We start from the raw sequence: 19,842 nt of genomic DNA, 5'->3' as shown, positions 1-19,842 counted from the left end.
ATACTTTCAACTTGTATAGGACCCATGAGATCCATATGAAATAATTCTAACACATTTGATGTATTAATATCAGATAATGCTTTATGGGAAATTTTCAACTGTTTTCCCAATTGACACGATTCACACTTACCAAGCGATTCTTTACCCAGCTTGGGTATTCCACGGATGAGACCTGCATTAGCAATCTTTTTCAAGTTTTGAAATTTATATGTCCAAGTCTTTCATGCCACAAGTCAGTATTATTAAAACTTGATGAAGATGCATGACATGTGATAACTTGACTTATGCTAATTAAGTTGGCTTTCAACCCATCAACAAGAAGCACATTTTTTAGTTTCGGTAACCCTTCAATGTTTAGAGTTCCTTCACCAAAAATATTTCCTGCCATTCCATCCCCGAATGTTACTACTCCACACTTCAAGGATTTAAAGTTGGTAAGTATGTTGGCATTACCTGTCATATGTCTTGAACAACCGCTATCAAAGTACCATGAACTAGATGCATGCATTTTATGACAGGTAAATGTAGCCAAACAAACAGAGTTATCTTTCTTGACCCATATTGTTTTTGTTTTTGAATTTCTCACTACACCAAATACCTCTTTCTATAATACATAATTATAAGCTAATTGGAAAAGTATTATAATAGGTAAATTAAAAAGTTAGAAGGCGCTAAAGTTAAAAGCGAGGGAAACCAAAAAAAAAATGCTGGGTAAAGTTAAAATGGAGGGAAACCCACTCGGTTTCTGCCCAGCCCTATTCTCTCAAAACCCAATCCCTAATGACGCCTCTGCCTCTTTCTGTCACACTTGGTTTCTCAGTTCCCTCTCCATTGATCTTTCTCTCACTCTCTCTCTCCCAGAGTCTTTCTACCCTCTCTCCTTCGCGCAAGCTGCTAGAGCACACCACGCCAGAGGAGCACTCTCTCCACATGGTGACCAAGTGTGATCAAATAAAAAATTACCACTTCCATTTTTCTTCTCCCTTTCGCTTCAAAATTCAATTGTACTCTCCAAACTCTTGTTTCTCAATATGTTCCAAATCTTCCTCTTTAGCTGCCCAGAAATATGATATATTTGCCCCTGATTCTCAACTTTCAGTTGATCATTTAATTCTACCCCTTCTCTTTCATAAATACGCGGAGGAGTTTTTCCAAGAGAGCTACTTCAAGGAAGTTTAAGCTCTTTTTCGATTCTCATATTCATTCTTCTTCTTCCACTTCTCCTAGAGATACTAATTTTCTTAGAAAATATAGGCCAGATACAACTCGGGCTACTGAGAATTCATGGTTCCCAATACCGAGTTTTCATCGATTTGGGATAATATTGTCTCAGGATAACATTTTGGGACAACCCAGTTTGCTGAATTCGTCAAGTAACATTTTTGGTACTTATGGTTTTAAAGGTGACGCAAGTGTTTCCATGGCCATTGCTTCTACTGATGCTGAGGATGATTCCTCGGGTTCCGACGAGGTTCAGGAGTTGTTAGACGAGATGGATAAGGATAACAAGGTGGATTCCTACTTTAAGGGGTCGAAGAAAATGGTCGCAGGAATGGGAATCACGAAATACCACATTCTTAGGAGGCAGTAGATAAAAATGGAGACAGAGGCGTGGGAAGAGGCTGCCAAAGGGTACCAAGAGCTTTTAACAGACATGTGTGAGCAGAAAATTGTACCCAATTTGCCTTATGTGAAGTCATTGTTCCTTGGTTGGTTTGAGCCTTTGCGGAATGCCATTGTTGCTGATCAAGAGATGTGCCGGGAAAAGAAGAGCAAACCTTCTTATGCTCCATATTATTATCACTTGTCAACGGACATGATGGATGTTATTTCAATGCACAAGCTGATGGGGTTACTAATGACTAACAGTGGAACAGTTGGTAATGTCAGGGTAGTCCAAGCAGCTTGCCAGATTGGTGAAGCTATTGAAAATGAGGTGGGTTGCTTTAAGTTTTCATTTTCGTTTGTTCTTAAGCATAATCTCTCAGTATGCAAGAAAGTATTTCATGTCTACATTTATCTTTCATTTGTTTGGTTAGGTGTTATTCTGTAGCAACTTTTAAAATGTGTATCCCACCCTGCTTACATTACTACGAAATTTGTTGAAACAATTCAATTATCGATTTGTTAGTTAAAGAATCAAGTTTGCGACATGGTTTTCTGTCAGACATGATTTTAGATGTTCATTTTCTGGGACTATTTGTATTTTTCATAGTTAACACAGGAGATTTGTTGTCTCTATAGTCTGCCATGATTAGTAGAACTATAGAAGGTTATAGTATAAGCATACACCTAGCTGTGATGTTTTTTTGATTATTTGCGAGTATTTGTTAAAGAAAATCATGTAGCTGCTAACTATGTAATAGAGTCAGATAAGCAGAGCTAAAAGAGCTGGTGACTCTCAAATCTATTAACCTTCATTGACAGAATATGATTACAAGAACTCAGGTTAGGATACAAAAGTTTTTTGAGAAGAAGAAGAAGAAGAAGAAGAAGAAGAAGAAGAAGAAGAAGAATAAGAAGAAGAATAAGAAGAATGATACAAATAAAAATACAAATGACAAGGAACCTAAGGGTGAGCTTGATGCTATAAGCATTGAAAAAGAGATATCAATTAACAAGGACCAACAAAAACTAAGAAATAAAGTTACACTGTTGGTAAAAAAGCAGAAGGTGCAGCAAGTGAGGGAAATAGTAAAGTAACAAGATGATTCAAAACCTTGGAGTCAGGAAGCCCATGTTAAAATTTGTGATGCTCATAACATTGGTTTCACAATTTGTGATGTTGTTGTTGTCCTCATTATTACTTTATATTGGTTCTGGGACCATACAGATTGGATGCCGATTGATTCAGTTATTGACAGAAACAACGTATACACAACCTCCAGTTGATCAATTAGGTGATACTCCACCGGATATACGCCCTGCATTTGTTCGCAGCCTTAAAACTATCACTAAAGAAGCTCAGTAAGAAAAATTTCATTTCTGGTGCACTTAATCTCTCTCCCACTGTGTTTATTATGTAACGTATGCATTTCTTTTCTTTGATTAGGAAGACCAGCAGGAGATATGGTGTAATTGAATGTGACCCACTTGTTCGGAGAGGCCTTGAAAAAACTGTAAGTATAATTGAAATTATTGGGGGGGGGGGGGGGGGGGGTGTGCACTCAAATTATCCTCCTTATAATTTTTCTTTCTTTTTTGTAGATTTAATGTGCTATTATGATTGTTTATATAACTTGAAACTTAAGTATGATTCATAGGGAGTAGCAAGCTAATCATAAAACTTTTATTGGTGCTCCTACAGGCCAGGCACATGGTCATCCCTTATATGCCGATGCTAGTCCCCCCTAATAATTGGCTAGGGTATGGAATTTAAGCGTCTTTGAATATTTAGATTCAATAATTGCCGATTGGTTTATTATTTCAAAATATTTTATTTTATATATATTTATAGTTTTTTGGAGTTCAGGTTACTGTTCGTATAGAAAATAGTAATATCACATTTTTCTTTGAAACTAAATAACCTTTGTATTAAAACAAATGTTCCCTTATATGGCAGGTATGACAAAGGAGCCTATTTGTTCCTGCCATCATATGTTATGCGGACACATGGAGCAAAACAACAATGTGAAGCAGTTAAAAGGACTTCTAGGAAGCAACTGGAACCTGTTTTAGAGGTCTGAAAGCCTTGTTGGAGTTTGTTACGTTAGTTCCTTGGTGAATATGCTTCAATTCTTTGCCTTAGTTTCTTCACAAACAGGCCTTCACAAATTGATCTTTCTTTATATGTTCGCTACTCCAAGTGGCCTCTTGTTTGGAATTTTATTGTAAGACTAATGTTGATATTTTTCTCTGTATTAGGCCCTGGATACACTTGGAAATACCAAATGGAGGGTGAACAAAAGGGTGCTTAGTGTGATAGATAGAATTTGGTCTAGTGGAGGTTCTCTTGGTGGGTTGGTTAGCCGTGAAGATGTAGGTTGCATTTTATTTAGATTCTTTTCTGTTATATAGTGCTTACTTGTATGCTTAAGAACTATACACATACACAAATTTACATAAACATACATATGTTTGTAATATGTTGTAATCGCATGAACAAAAGAAACTGATATTGCTCGACTGAAGCTTTACATCTTACCCTTAAGTTATAATTTCTGTGGCATAATGGTTGTGGGTTTTATCCATCAACTGCCTTCATAATGTATTATAAAATATTAATTTTCAAATATGTTCCTTTGCCAGAAGAACCTGACACTGAAGATGAATATGAAATCCACAAATGGAAATGGAAACTTAAAATAGCTAAAAAGGAGAATAGTGAGAGGCATTCGCAGCGCTGTGACATTTAACTTAAACTTGCTGTAATTTTCTCTCTCCTTTCTTGTATTTATAGAATTTATGTGGTGGAATTGAAAAGATCTGCTTGAATTGATATAGTAATTTTTGTTATGTGAAGGATGAAGAAGGTTTTTACTATCCTCACAACCTTGATTTCCAAGGCTGTGCTTATCCCACGCATCCTTACTTGAACCATCTAGGTTTTGATGTGTGTCGAGGCATCTTGGAGTTTGCAGAGGGACGCGCTTTGGGGAAGTCAGGCTTATACTGGTTGAAGATACATTTGGCAAATTTATATGGTGGTGGTGTGGACAAATTATCTTACGATGGTCGAGTAGCATTTATCGAAAACCATATTGACAATGTATTTGATTCGGCAGATAGGCCTTTAGAAGGAAAGCGCTGGTGGCTGGGTGCAGAGGATCCTTTTCAGTGTTTGGCAACATGTATTAGTCTTGCAGAAGCATTGAGAAGCCCCTCTCCGAAGACTACTCTTTCACATATGCCTGTCCACCAGGTATTTTTCTCATTCCTTATAGTTTTCATTTTATGGTTAATGTCTATACTTGATCTATCATGGCCCAAACTAGTACTATTTGTGACATGGTACTTTAATTCAAGAGAAGTAAAAATTTAATACTTTTCCATGAAAACATGAATAAGTGCCATCAACAGTGAAGAAGAAGAGGTTTAGTCGATAGTTAATTAATATTGTACCTGTTTTATTTGTCTCTGCTGAAATAGAAGCATGTTCTTCATATTCTCCGTTTCCATTGGAGTCTATAGCACAATTTGCAGAGACGTTTATATGTTGCATTGAGTTTTTTTATGCACTTGGGTTGCACAGAGTTTGTTCTGCATTATGCCAATAATATGCTATTGGGGTTGCTTTTCTGTGAAAATACATTAAGATATGCGTGATTGTGGTGTAGAGTCCAAGAACTTTACTTAGCTAATTGTTTAGTAGTATTATAGTATGTTTAGTGTTATCTTTGTTATTATGGATTTTTGGTTCAGACCGGGAATTATTTGGACACTCATAGTAGTACTTATAGATTTTCTAAGTTTAATCTATAGTTTAAGAATATTAAGTATAACCTAAGGTTTGATTATATGACTGATATTAAGGATTATATTTATTATATTATAAGGTTTAGACATCAACCAATAGGATTTTAAGCACATGTTATGAATGGTGATTAAGGATTAAGTATTTTTGAGGATTAAATTTAATAAGGAGTAAAGTTTGAATGTTATAGGGTCAGTCAGCAGCTTTGAATACGTTGAAGGCTTAGTCAAGGCTGTTTACTCCATCCATACTTAGCTAAAAATGTGTAATTTCGTGTTTAAATATTCAGCGTATGCCGATATATCGCAGCTATAGGGGGCGATATATCGCAGCACGTAGATACGGAAAACACGAGACGATGCACGGTCGCCTCGGGCATACTGGCCCAGGCGATATATCGCCTCCTCCAGCATGAATTCAAACTCTTTTGAATTCTTTTCCTTTCAGCCATTCAAATTTCTTCAAAAGTCCAGCATCTTTTGAACGAGTCTTCAGCCTCTGCTGAACGATTATTCAAATGATTTTCACCTAAAAAGCCATTATTTTTATTCAAGTAAAATCAAGATACTTTCATTCCCAAACTCTATAAATAGGACCTAGTACCCAGCCATTATTCACCATTTGCTCTAAGTTCAGAAGCTGCTAGTGTTAAGTGAGTGTGAGAGTGTAAACACTTGGTATGAGAAAAAACTATAAGCTTAAACATCATAAGCTTATCAAACACTTTGGGAAGTGAGTTCTATAGTATTTCAGTGGAGGTTAGATTGATCTTGCAAATCTTTGAGGTAAACCCGAAACTCCATTTCATTTATTTCATGTTATTTCCTTTCTCAAAACCTTCTACTCAGTCCCCTAACCTCATTCTTATTTTGGTTAGGAAATCGAAGCTCTTAAGCATATAAGTCGGTAAGTATGTTTTTTTTTATGGTTTAGTCTTTCCATCTCTTTCATTTCATCTCCTTTCTTTAGACTCACTCTTTCTTATGGTTTTAGGAGTGTTCCAAAAAGTCCCAACTCAGTCCATTATATCCCGGTAACTTTGGTAAGGAAAATAGGCTAGAATCAATATGTTATGTGCTTATGTTATCTATATGTTTTATGTTATTAATGTGTTATGATATGTATGTATGTTTGTAGGCTTGGGCATATGACCCATATGACTAACAAGACCCCAAATGGGTTATGGGCATATGACCTACTTAGCTAGTAGGACCCCACTAATCCCATGGGCATATGCTTGTTTAGTCTATGGGACCCCAAGTAATAATGGCCATTATAATAAGTGTATGTTATATGTATTAAGTTAAGTCTTTATGTTTTCTTATGAAATTATGTATATGACTATGTGTTAGATTTTCCTTGCTGGGCATTAGGCTCATTCCTTTTTGTTTTATGTGCAGGAAAATAAGCTTTAGAGGCGGAAAGGTTCGTGACGCTTAGAGGATGTGTATCGATGATGAATGGAGTCAAGGGGCCGAGCGTTATTCGATTCGAGGATGTAGTTTCGGTTTTATGTCTTTTTACATGTATTTTCCGCACTAATTATGTAATGTCTTATTATTTTAAATTATGTTTTTGTTTTAAGGACAATGGGATCCCATATCCGTTTTGGTATTTACTTTGTAAGTAACTCTTATTTTTCTAAGTTACTTAATAAAATTATGGTATTTTCGCAAATGTAAGTTCTTTTAAGGATTTTATGTATAGTTTCGTTAATAGTCCAAATAGTCTAGAGTAGTGGGTCATTACAGTTGGTATCAGAGCCAAAAACAGTTCCTTCGCATGAAGTTCTCCTCGATACACACGCTCGAAGCTCCGAATCTGACCGCCAAGTAAGTGTTTAAGTTACAAGTTACAAGTTACTTTGTCTATGTGTATAGCTAACAACTTTAGTGTTTATGTTTCAATTAAGAATGAACGGAGCTTTAACCTACCAAGATATCCGAGCCATTAAGGCTTTAAAAAGAATAAGGGAGCCAAGAAACACCATAGGAGCCCTAGAAAGGATCACTCGAAGGTTGCTTTTGTTTCACTAAGAGATAGGTGGCCTTCAAGGGGCTAAACAAATAATGCTAAGATCAATGGAACAATATGTATTAGTAATTAGGTTGTTTAAGGATTTTCATTCTGTAATAGCAGCCTTAGAAGAAATATGGGAAGAAATGCGTGAGGAGGATGAATTGCCTTTAGCAATGAGATACTATTTTCCTCTTAGTTAGGTTTACCGCAAAATTTGAGTTTCAATTCACCAATGAGCAAAAGAATAGGATTCTCACCAACCTTCCTATAGGACGTTTCAATGCACATGATAATGATGATTATGAGCAAATAGATGATGATATGCTAGATGACGGATCGGATGTAGAAGATCCCGATTTTTAGATTAGAAGGTTTTAGTGTTTGTTTTATTTATTTTGATTGTAATAAGTGAAATTGTTTTCCAAATGAATAAACATGCTATTTGAATATCATGTGTGAGTTTGATTCTATTTTCGCAATCATAATAAATACTAAATAAAATGAATAATGACTGAGTTCGGTGAGGGTGGATACAAATCAATGAACCTAGTTTCCTTATTGAGAGTTAGGGGGCCATAGTAGTGGGAACGATTTTACTGATCCCAGCCCTCCCTCAATATGGTTAACTTTGGAACAAAGATAAGTATCGAGCCTGAGAATTAAGTCATATAGGATGATTAGAAACACACTTAGAAAATAAAGATGACTTGTTTTTCTAAGTATAGAAAACCACTCTAATAATAAATAAAGACCTATATGATTTTTTTTTTTTCATAAGAAGTCATAATAAATAGGTCTGAGATATGTTTGTTTTAGAATAAGTTTTTGCCTTAGAGCCTATTAGGTCCAGTTCTAACATGTTTCTTTCAACTGTTAGAACTCTGCTACGATGTCGCTCCGAAGATCCGCACGCACCAACGGAAACGCCGCTAACGATGTTCCAGCGACCAATGCGGTTCCAACAGTTCGCCGAAGGGGAGTGCGTGCTACTACTCGCCGCAACGCGCCGGCACAGCCAGCTGACAACACTGCAGAGATTGCCAAACTGCGACAACAAGTCAAGGAACTTCTGGAGCAACAACGCCAACAGGCTCAATTTCAGCCTCAGCCTCCGCCACAGCCGCAGCTGCAGCCACAGCAAATGGCCCCAGCACCCCAACAAGTTGGTCCGTATGGGGGATGGCCTATGACGAATTACGCTCCATATCCTGTACAGCACATGGAGCCAGTGTACGAGAGGTTCCGCAAGCAGCACGCTCCGAACTTCGAAGGGACTACGGACCCCTTTGAAGCAGAAGAATGGCTAAGGAATGTGGAGCCGATCCTAGCCCACATGAACCTCAGTAATGCTGACCGCATATCCTGCGTCTCGTCTTTACTCAAGAAAGATGCCAGGATATGGTGGGATTTGGTCCAGCAATCCCATGATGCTGCCACCATGACGTGGACCCGATTTGTGGAGCTCTTCCACAAGAAGTACTACAATTCAGCGGTACTTGCTACGAGAGTTGAGGAGTTCACCAATCTGAAGCAAGGGAATTTAACAGTGGCGGAATATGCTCGTCAGTTTGACCGCTTAGCCAAGTTCGCGGCAGAGTTAGTTCCAACCGATTATCTGAGGGTGAACAAATTCGTGAGAGGACTCCGACCAAAGATCGAGATGGGGGTGAAACTAGCGAACCCGGGAAACACTTCATATGCCGACGTTCTTGAGACGGCAATTGAAGTAGAAAGTTTGCAGGCCAACGTGAGCAAAGAAGAAGCCAGCAAGCCTGAACCCAGACAGCAGAGCCAACCTCAGGCAAGTCGGAACAACAATCAGTCTAGCAATAGCGGCAACAATCAGTCCAACAACAACGGTAACGGACAGAAGAGAAGGCATCTTGACAACAAGCAAGCCGACAAAAATTAAAGGGCACGACCAAATAATGGGGGAAATAGGTCGGGCTACGTGGAATATCCGCCATGTGCCAAATGTCAGAAGAAGCATCCTGGAGAATGCCGCGCCAACACCAAGGAGTGTTTCAACTGTGGTCAAGAAGGGCATCGTAAAAGAGACTATCCTCAGCAAAAGCCGGAAGGAAAGAAGGACGAAAAGATGGTTCCTGCTCGGGTTTTTGCTTTAACCCAAGGAGAGGCGGATGCTAGCAACAAGGTGGTCACAGGTCAGGTTTCCATCCTCAATAAATTATGTCATGTATTATTTGATTCGGGAGCCACCCATTCGTATATTTCGTTAGGAATGATAGATAAACTAGATAAACCTAGTGAAAGATTTAGAACTAGGTTTGCAACCGAGTTGCCTTCGGGCAAAGTAGTTCTATCATCACAAATTGTACGAGGCGTACCAATCAAGATTGAGGAAAAGGAACTAGAAGGAGACCTGATAGAGTTGGTGATCAAAGACTTCGACGTCATACTAGGCATGGATTGGCTAGCACGCCATGGCGCAACAATCGACTGCAGGCGCAAGAAGGTGACATTCGATACTCCTGACGGCTAGAAACTGTGCTTCATGGGACAAGCTTCAGGACTACGCACACCGTTAGTGTCATCTCTCAAAGCTCAGAGAATGATGGAGAAAGGATGCCAAGCGTTCTTAGCCAGCATCACGAATGTGGAGAAGGAGACATCACTCAAAGTTGGAGATGTTCGAGTCATACAAAAAGTTCCAGAAGTATTTCTCGATGATTTGCCAGGATTGCCGCCTATCTCTAAGGCACCATACCGGATGGCACCGACGGAACTCAAGGAGTTAAAGACGCAGCTACAAGAACTCCTAGACTTGGGTTTCATTAGGCCAAGCCATTCACCATGGGGAGCTCCGGTACTATTCTTGAAGAAGAAGGACGGAAGTATGCGCATGTGCATAGACTACCGTGAGCTGAATAAAGTAACAATTAAGAACAAATACCCGCTACCTCGGATTGATGATTTGTTTGATCAACTTCGAGGCGCGACTGTATTTTCTCAGATCGATTTACGGTCCGGGTATCATCAGCTCAAGGTAAAGGGAGAAGATATCCCTAAGACAGCCTTTAGGACTCGTTATGGACATTACGAGTTCTTGGTTATGTCTTTTGGTCTTACTAACGCGCCAGCCGCGTTTATGGACTTAATGAATAGGGTCTTCAAAGACTACTTGGATAAATTCGTCGTTGTGTTCATCGACGAAATTTTAATTTACTCCAAGGATGAAGTGGAGCACGAGGAACACTTGAGGATGATTTTGACGCGATTGAAGGAGCACCAACTCTACGTGAAGTTCAAGAAATGCAAGTTTTGGCTCTCACAAGTGGCGTTCCTCGGGCACATCATATCGAAAGACGGAGTTGCAGTAGATCCATCGAAGGTAGAGGCCGTGAAGGATTGGCCTCGACCAAAGAACGCGTCAGAAGTAAGAAGCTTCTTAGGGCTAGCAGGTTATTATAGAAAGTTTGTAGAGGGCTTTTCTAAGATAGCCACTCCACTCACCAATCTGACCCGGAAGCAACAAAAGTTTAACTGGAATGATAAGTGTGAGGAAAGCTTCCAGTTGCTTAAGGATAAGCTTTGCTCAACACCAGTACTTAGTGTCCCAACACCCAACGACAAGTTCGTTGTCTACTGTGATGCATCAAAGTTAGGATTGGGATGCGTACTGATGAAAAATGACAAGGTGATAGCCTACGCCTCACGTCAGTTAAAGGAGTATAAACAACGCTATCCAACTCACGATATGGAGTTGGCAGCGGTGGTCTTTGCATTAAAAATCTGGCGCCATTATCTTTACGGAGAACGGTGCGAGATTTATACGGACCACAAAAGTTTAAAATACTTCTTTACTCAGAAGGAGCTTAACATGAGGCAGCGCCGGTGGTTGGAATTAGTAAAGGATTACGACTGCGAAATCCTATACCACCCAGGGAAAGCGAATGTAGTTGCCGATGCACTTAGCCGGAAAAATTATGGGAACTTAGCAGCCTTATCCGGGATAGAAAAGCCACTACAGCAGGAGCTTATCAGTGCTGGAATAGAAATGGTTGTAGGCAAGCTGGCTAACTTATCTATCCAATCAAATCTGCTAGAAGACATACGGAATGGTCAGAGACATGATGAATCGCTAGCAGCACACATGGATGCAGTCAGAGAAGGCAAGACTACAGATTTCTCAATATCCAGTCAAGGTTTATTGAGATATAAGGATCAGGTATGCGTGCCAGATGATCAGAGTATTAAGAAGACGATTCTAGAAGAAGCGCACAATACCCCGTACTCAGTTCATCCAGGGTCTACCAAGATGACTCATGACATCAAGGCAGTCTATTGGTGGCCAGGGATGAAGAAGGAGATAGCGGAGTATGTATCTAAGTGTCTGGTATGCCAGCAAGTGAAAGCGGAGCATCAGCGGCCTGCAGGATTATTGCAACCGCTTAGCATACCGGAATGGAAGTGGGATGATATAGCCATGGACTTCGTGACGGGTCTGCCAAAGACGAATAAGCAGCATGATTCTGCTTGGATAGTCATAGATAGACTAACCAAGTCGGCTCATTTTCTGCCTGTTAAGACTTCTTATACGGCAGACCAATATGCAGACATCTACATCCAAGAGATTGTACGATTGCATGGAATCCCCAAGACGATAGTATCAGATAGAGGATCAGTGTTTACGTCAAGATTTTGGAGAAGCTTACAGCAAGCCATGGGTACTAAGTTAAGTCTTAGTACAACTTTCCATCCTCAGACAGATGGGCAGTCCGAGCGTACGATTCAGATTTTAGAGGATATGCTACGCGCATGTGTACTTGATTTCGGAGGATCGTGGAACAAATACTTACCGCTGATCGAGTTCTCGTACAACAACAGCTACCAGTCGACGATCGAGATGGCACCTTATGAGTTGCTATATGGAAGAAGGTGTCGATCACCGTTGCACTGGGACGAGGTAGGAGAAAGGCAGCTTCTAGGGCCCGAAGCTGTTAGGCAAGCTCAAGAAGCAGCAACGCTTATTAGACAGCGTATGCTTGCTGCTCAAAGCCGTCAGAAAAGCTATGCGGATACCAAGCGACGCGATGTGGAGTTCCAAGTTGGAGATCAAGTCTTCCTGAAGATATCTCCTATGAAGGGTGTCAAGAGGTTCGGGAAGAAAGGCAAGCTCAGTCCCCGATTCATAGGTCCTTTTGAGATATTGGACAAAGTGGGACCAGTTGCGTATAGACTAGCCCTACCGCCAGCACTAGCCGATAGTGACAACGTCTTCCACATTTCGATGCTACGCAAATATGTGTCAGACCCATCTCACGTCCTCAAGTACGATACCATAGCGCTCCAAAAAGACTTAAGTTACGAGGAATGACCGGTTAGCATCCTAGATAGGGGGATGAAGCAGTTACGGTCCAAGAGCTTTCCTATAGTTAAAGTCCTATGGAGCAATAGTTCTGAACGCGAGGCAACGTGGGAGTTGGAAGAGGACATGCAGAGCCGGTATCCGGAGTAATTTGGTAAGTAAATTTCGAGGACGAAATTCTTTTTAGTAGGGGAGAATTGTAGAGTCCAAGAACTTTACTTAGCTAATTGTTTAGTAGTATTATAGTATGTTTAGTGTTATCTTTGTTATTATGGATTTTTGGTTCAGACCGGGAATTATTTGGACACTCATAGTAGTACTTATAGATTTTCTAAGTTTAATCTATAGTTTAAGAATATTAAGTATAACCTAAGGTTTGATTATATGACTGATATTAAGGATTATATTTATTATATTATAAGGTTTAGACATCAACCAATAGGATTTTAAGCACATGTTATGAATGGTGATTAAGGATTAAGTATTTTTGAGGATTAAATTTAATAAGGAGTAAAGTTTGAATGTTATAGGGTCAGTCAGCAGCTTTGAATATGTTGAAGGCTTAGTCAAGGCTGTTTACTCCATCCAAACTTAGCTAAAAATGTGTAATTTCGTGTTTAAATATTCAGCGTATGCCGATATATCGCAGCTATAGGGGGCGATATATCGCAGCACGTAGATACGGAAAACACGTGACGATGCACGGTCGCCTCGGGCATACTGGTCCAGGCGATATATCGCCTACAGGGGGCGATATATCGCCTCCTCCAGCATGAATTCAAACTCTTTTGAATTCTTTTCCTTTCAGCCATTCAAACTTCTTCAAAAGTCCAGCATCTTTTGAACGAGTCTTCAGCCTTTGCTGAACGATTATTCAAATGATTTTCACCTAAAAAGCCATTATTTTTATTCAAGTAAAATCAAGATACTTTCATTCCCAAACTCTATAAATAGGACCTAGTACCCAGCCATTATTCACCATTTGCTCTAAGTTCAGAAGCTGCTAGTGTTAAGTGAGTGTGAGAGTGTAAACACTTGGTTTGGGAAAAAACTATAAGCTTAAACATCATAAGCTTATCAAACACTTTGGGAAGTGAGTTCTATAGTATTTCGGTGGAGGTTAGATTGATCTTGCAAATCTTTGAGGTAAACCCGAAACTCTATTTCATTTATTTCATGTTATTTCCTTTCTCAAAACCTTCTACTCAGTCCCCTAACCTCATTCTTATTTTGGTTAGGAAATCGAAGCTCTTAAGCATATAAGTCGGTAAGTATGTTTTTTTTTATGGTTTAGTCTTTCCATCTCTTTCATTTCATCTCCTTTCTTTAGACTCACTCTTTCTTATGGTTTTAGGAGTGTTCCAAAAAGTCCCAACTCAGTCCATTATATCCCGGTAACTTTGGTAAGGAAAATAGGCTAGAATCAATATGTTATGTGCTTATGTTATCTATATGTTTTATGTTATTAATGTGTTATGATATGTATGTATGTTTGTAGGCTTGGGCATATGACCCATATGACTAACAAGACCCCAAATGGGTTATGGGCATATGACCTACTTAGCTAGTAGGACCCCACTAATCCCATGGGCATATGCTTGTTTAGTCTATGGGACCCCAAGTAATAATGGCCATTATAATAAGTGTATGTTATATGTATTAAGTTAAGTCTTTATGTTTTCTTATGAAATTATGTATATGACTATGTGTTAGATTTTCCTTGCTGGGCATTAGGCTCATTCCTTTTTGTTTTATGTGCAGGAAAATAAGCTTTAGAGGCGGAAAGGTTCGTGACGCTTAGAGGATGTGTATCGATGATGAATGGAGTCAAGGGGCCGAGCGTTATTCGATTCGAGGATGTAGTTTCGGTTTTATGTCTTTTTACATGTATTTTCCGCCCTAATTATGTAATGTCTTATTATTTTAAATTATGTTTTTGTTTTAAAGACAATGGGATCCCATATCCGTTTTGGTATTTACTTTGTAAGTAACTCTTATTTTTATAAGTTACTTAATAAAATTATGGTATTTTCGCAAATGTAAGTTCTTTTAAGGATTTTATGTATAGTTTCGTTAATGGTCCAAATAGTCTAGAGTAGTGGGTCATTACATGTGGCCTCTGTTTCAATGTGCAACATAAAGCTTCATGCTCATATGTGCTAGAGATTATGAGTTCTTGATAATTGCTACTATAGTTGTAGATGAGTATTTTTCTTTATTTTGTCGCTGTTAAAATAGTTGAGAGGCAACCAGAATATTAGTATTTCAATACCATGTGAATAATAGTTTTATTATACAGAGAATAACTAAAAATTAATCATTTTCCTCTTCTTCAATTTGCTAGGATGGTTCGTGCAATGGGCTACAACATTATGCTGCCCTGGGAAGGGACAAGGTACCCAACATCTCTTTTATTCGAGTTAAATAAAAACACAGAGTGCAAAAGCTGTAATATAAAGGCTGTTTTCTTGGAATTTGTGAATCATCCTTGTCTACCTAGTTTGCATCATGTTCTTTTTATTTTTTATTTTTGTACGAAAAATTATATTGAATATAATGTATCAAAGGAATCTGTACTCTCTAAAATCGCATCTTATAATTTTTTTTTCCTATTAACTAAAAGTTATATTTTATTTGTCATTTTTCAGTTGGGAGCAGCTATAGTAAATCTTGTTGCAGGAGACAAACCTGCTGATGTCTACTCAGGAATAACTGCCATGTATCTGCTTCTTTCTCTGATTGTAATAACTATTTACAAGTTAGAGCTAATGATCTCCAACTTATAGTTGTCCCTATGATAAAGGCAAGTGATCCTCCAAGAACAATCATGAACTGAAGAACAAACAAGCAAACATATATAAGAATTTAACTTAGATCATTGTGTTTGATTTAAATTAGGTTATATTTTTGTTGTTGTTTGTCTTCTTTGAGTGTCGTTAACGAAGATGTGGATAGATTTTTTTTTTCTTTCAAATCACGATTTATTGTTGTCAATCACAACTGAATTGATATATTGCTCCTTTTAAACATAAAACTTTCTTTCTACAGTTTGGTTGCTGAGAGATGTGTTTAAAATGAAAGGAAAATTTTATTCACCGTTGTTGTGATATTTTAGGGAATCACATATTTTGGATACCCTTTTGGTTAGTATCAATGTTATAGTTGGTAACTAATTATTTGAAATGATAAATCATTTTGGAGATTTGGGTTGAGCATTTTATTTTATTTTTTTTATAGTAAACACTGAATTTGATCACTAACACTCTTGATATTTGAGTCTCATAACTTAAATCATACCAATGTATAATTTGACTCTGATTCTAGTAGTGTCATCATGCCAATGCATGATTTGATTTTGATTATAGCTTTATAGAACTAGTAGTAGCCATTTTCATGGCTCATATTCTGAGGGATATTTTTTAAGAGCTTTGATTTCCTTTTAGTCATTATAGAGATAGCAAAACTAGGAAAGTTTAAAGATTGATGAGATGTGTAAAGTATTTCCAAATTAGGGGAAATAAAACTTGTATTACTAGGCAATAGAGCCATCATTACTTAGTATGCGTGGCTCATATATATATACACATAGAATTACATGGGTATGTATAGATTAGAATGCTTTACAGCTTATGTAGCTGAATTAGTACATACTTATGGGAGGAAACTCTGGTATTTCCATAGCTAGAACTGTATATTAATCTATTACAACAGATATATTTTAATTACCAAAAGTTCTCATGTTTAAGCTTAACTAAACTAGAAAACATAGGTATTTGAAAAATCTTGCTTATTAAATGAGTAGGACTTTCAAGTAGTTAATAGATCATATATATTTACATAGTCACAACATTAACTTAAAATTGCCAGGAATGGGTTTTTTTTCTTTCTTATATAAATGATTTCTAAACATGAGCTAGCTAGCTTTGGCTGAGAAACCAGTTATGATCAGATCAGACCACCAAAGAGATAATCAAATAAGGAGATGGAATCATTGTAGAAGTTACATTACATGTGCATATATAACATAGTGGATGTAACTTCAGTATATGAATAGTGTCAAATATCATTTTCTTGTATGTTTCGTTGAAAAATTCAGTTCAATCACATAACATACACATATACATATATATAGGAAAAAGAAATAAAATATGTAATTGTAATCACTAGTTACTAGTTAGAGCTAATGATTTCCAACTTGTAGTTGTCCCTATGTTAAAGGCAAGTGATCCTTAAAGAACAATCATGAGCTGGAGAACAAACAAGCAAACATATATAAGAATTTAACTTTATATGATAATCTCATCTAGTATTCATAATTAAGATGAAATTAATCATTTGTTGTACCTGATTTAGTGTTGTAAGACCTCCACGGAGATGCTCTTTGCTATATATATTGGGACCTGTTCATGTTTTCATTCATTAGTAATATTATTAGTATAAATAATATGAATATATTATCATTAGAAATTTAAACAATTAAGTGGTAGTAAAAAAAGCTACCACATAAAAGAAAATTCCAATGCTATATCATGTGAATAGTCTTCCCATGTCAAGGGACATAGCTCCCTGTATCAGAATTTTTTTCAACTCAGAAACTGACCCAATTGAAAATAATATTCAACAATTTAATACTTGAAGACATACTAAAATTTTATCCAGTAGATCAGTAGACCTACAAGTGTCTCTGCTGTGTGGTGGGGTGTTGTTGCTACTGCACTTATGCAGCTAGCTGCTGCTGCAGGGGTATATATATACATATATATTTATATATAAGAATAAAAGAATATCATTAAGTATGATAGTTTATATATTGTAGTATAGTATCTACTAGTAAAAATAATGATCAAAAGAAATAGACAAACAAACACATAAAACATCTCTATTAATATATTCTCATTATATAGTATAGAGCAAAATATATATATGCATATACTACTAGTGATAGTGAAAATGAAAATGAAAATGATGCAAAAACCAGCTGATATTCTCAAGTTTTTTCCTTGCATTTTTGCTCTTTTAAAATTAGTCCTACTGTTAGCAAAAGCTCAAGTTGATCAATATGATAAATTTTCTATTGGCTAATTGACAATGCATAATTCCAGCAATTCTCAAGTTTAGGAGATGGTTGGAATATTTTCATGGTTTGGCTTTATAGTACAACTTGTCTATTAAAGTTATAAGAAAGGATTTATGTTTATAATATGGCTTTTAGTACTCTGATTTTTTCCCAATTTACCTTAGTAATACATGTTATGTACATAGATACATAGATCATTTACAACTTAAACCTTTTCTGACCTACACATCTCTTAATCAGTATTTGGAGAGGAAAAACTTCATATACTTTGAAAATATGTTGTTATATATGGTATTAACAGTGCAGATTACTTAGCTAGTGATGAGTTTTTGAAGCTGAGCTAGTACATAAAAGCTATAAAAAGCTTTTATCTTTTGTCGACAGGACATTTTAGTTTTGTTGTCATGTCTACTCCTTCCTTTCTTTGAGAAATGGGGTTGAAGTTGGTGTTTTTTTTAGTGTTTTTTTGCGTATTAAATGAAAGGGGTCTAATATTCTGTTTCCCTGCATTGTTTGTTTATTTTACAGTTTAGACGACTTGGACTCTAGATTATCATCACCATCTGATACAGGAGGGAGAAGGTGTGGATTTAATATTGACGGAATAGGTGGTTCTCCGCATGCTAGGGATACAATGCCTAGATCATTTAAAAAAGGGATGATAAAGGGTTCTAAAGGACTAAAGTCAATTGGTCGGTCACTTCGATTTGGAGTTGCTCGTGCAGTGTTCCCCGAAGATCTTAAAGTACCAGACAAAAGATATTTGATCCTCAAGACCAATTTCTCTTACTATGGAATAGGCTGTTTGTGATATCATGTATTCCGGCAATATTTGTGGATCCTTTCTTCTTTTATCTTCTAGTTATAAATAGTTCATCACATTGTCTTGGTATTGATAGAAGGTTAGCGATCACAGCGACAACATTGCAAACAATCGTTGATGCTTTCTTTCTATCCACATAGCTCTCCAGTTCTGAACAGCTTATATTGCTCCATCATCTCGGGTATTTGGACGAGGTGAACTTGTGATAGATTCTGCACAAATAGCCAAGCAATACTTATGGGGATATTTCATTGTTGATTTTTTAGCTGTGCTACCCTTACCACAGGTTTGAAGGTCACTTCTATTTTTTTGGGCCCATTTTGCTCTTAGTTGTTGCCTTTTATTGTTCATTTTGCATCTAATTTTGTTATCTATTTTCTGTATATTGCTTCAGAGTTCCTTATGTGTTTGCTACCAGTCTTCATGTCTAAATGTTATTAAGTCATTTCTCTTGTACACGTGTTTCTGTGTATAAAAAAAAATCTATAGTTCTTGCTAGTTCTAGAGCCAAAGTTCTGTGTAATTTTTTATTGTCAAGCTCTATTACTAGAAAAGAAAACATGAATTCTAATATAAGAACCAATACGAGTTTTTTTCTCTGAAATAGTTTAGTATATGGGCTTCTCTGTTAGCTTTTTTAGGGATGAGGCTGCATTTTATTGCCTTTAGTATGGCCTTTTAACAAATTTAGCCCATAATCATTTCCTGCTTGCACTTGAAAAGAAAGAAAAAAACTATGTTTTGCCAATAATTATGAGATCAAGTAGAATCCATATCATCATCATCATCTTCATAGATTTTTCCCCTTTTTTAGATATTGTCTCCATCTATAGATTGTTGTAAAGTTTTAAATTGATCAATTTTTTGGAAAAGGGGCATCAAGTTTAATTTTGGAGATTTTTTATGAAAGAACTACTGGAGCAGTTATTTTTTTTTTTAGCTAAATGTCATTGTTAATAGTACATGCATCTGAAATATGTAATCAATTACACACACACAAATCGAATTTTATTTGTCTAGTAAAGAAGTTTCTGTCATTTTTGCAGGTATGCGTAGTTCTTATTACTTGAGTTACATTACTTAGCTGTCATCATCTTTGCAAGTACCTATATTTTTTTGTAAAATTATATTTTTTTTAGTACTCATTATTTTCCTAGCTAAATAGTAATTTGGGTATGGAG

The 19,842-nt window shown here is 37.0% G+C and overlaps 1 pseudogene; it reads left to right on the top strand.

Annotated features, from left to right (window-relative positions):
- Positions 1–780: 780 nt before the first annotated feature.
- Positions 781–15,581, top strand: LOC133785151 (DNA-directed RNA polymerase 1, mitochondrial-like; annotated as a pseudogene).
- The last annotated feature ends 4,261 nt before the right edge of the window (positions 15,582–19,842 follow it).

The sequence above is a fragment of the Humulus lupulus genome, chromosome 6 (genome assembly GCF_963169125.1).
Source record: "Humulus lupulus chromosome 6, drHumLupu1.1, whole genome shotgun sequence".
Taxonomy (NCBI): Eukaryota; Viridiplantae; Streptophyta; class Magnoliopsida; order Rosales; family Cannabaceae; genus Humulus; species Humulus lupulus.
Note: the sequence above shows the minus strand (reverse complement) of the source record. Positions and strands in the feature narration are given on the sequence as shown.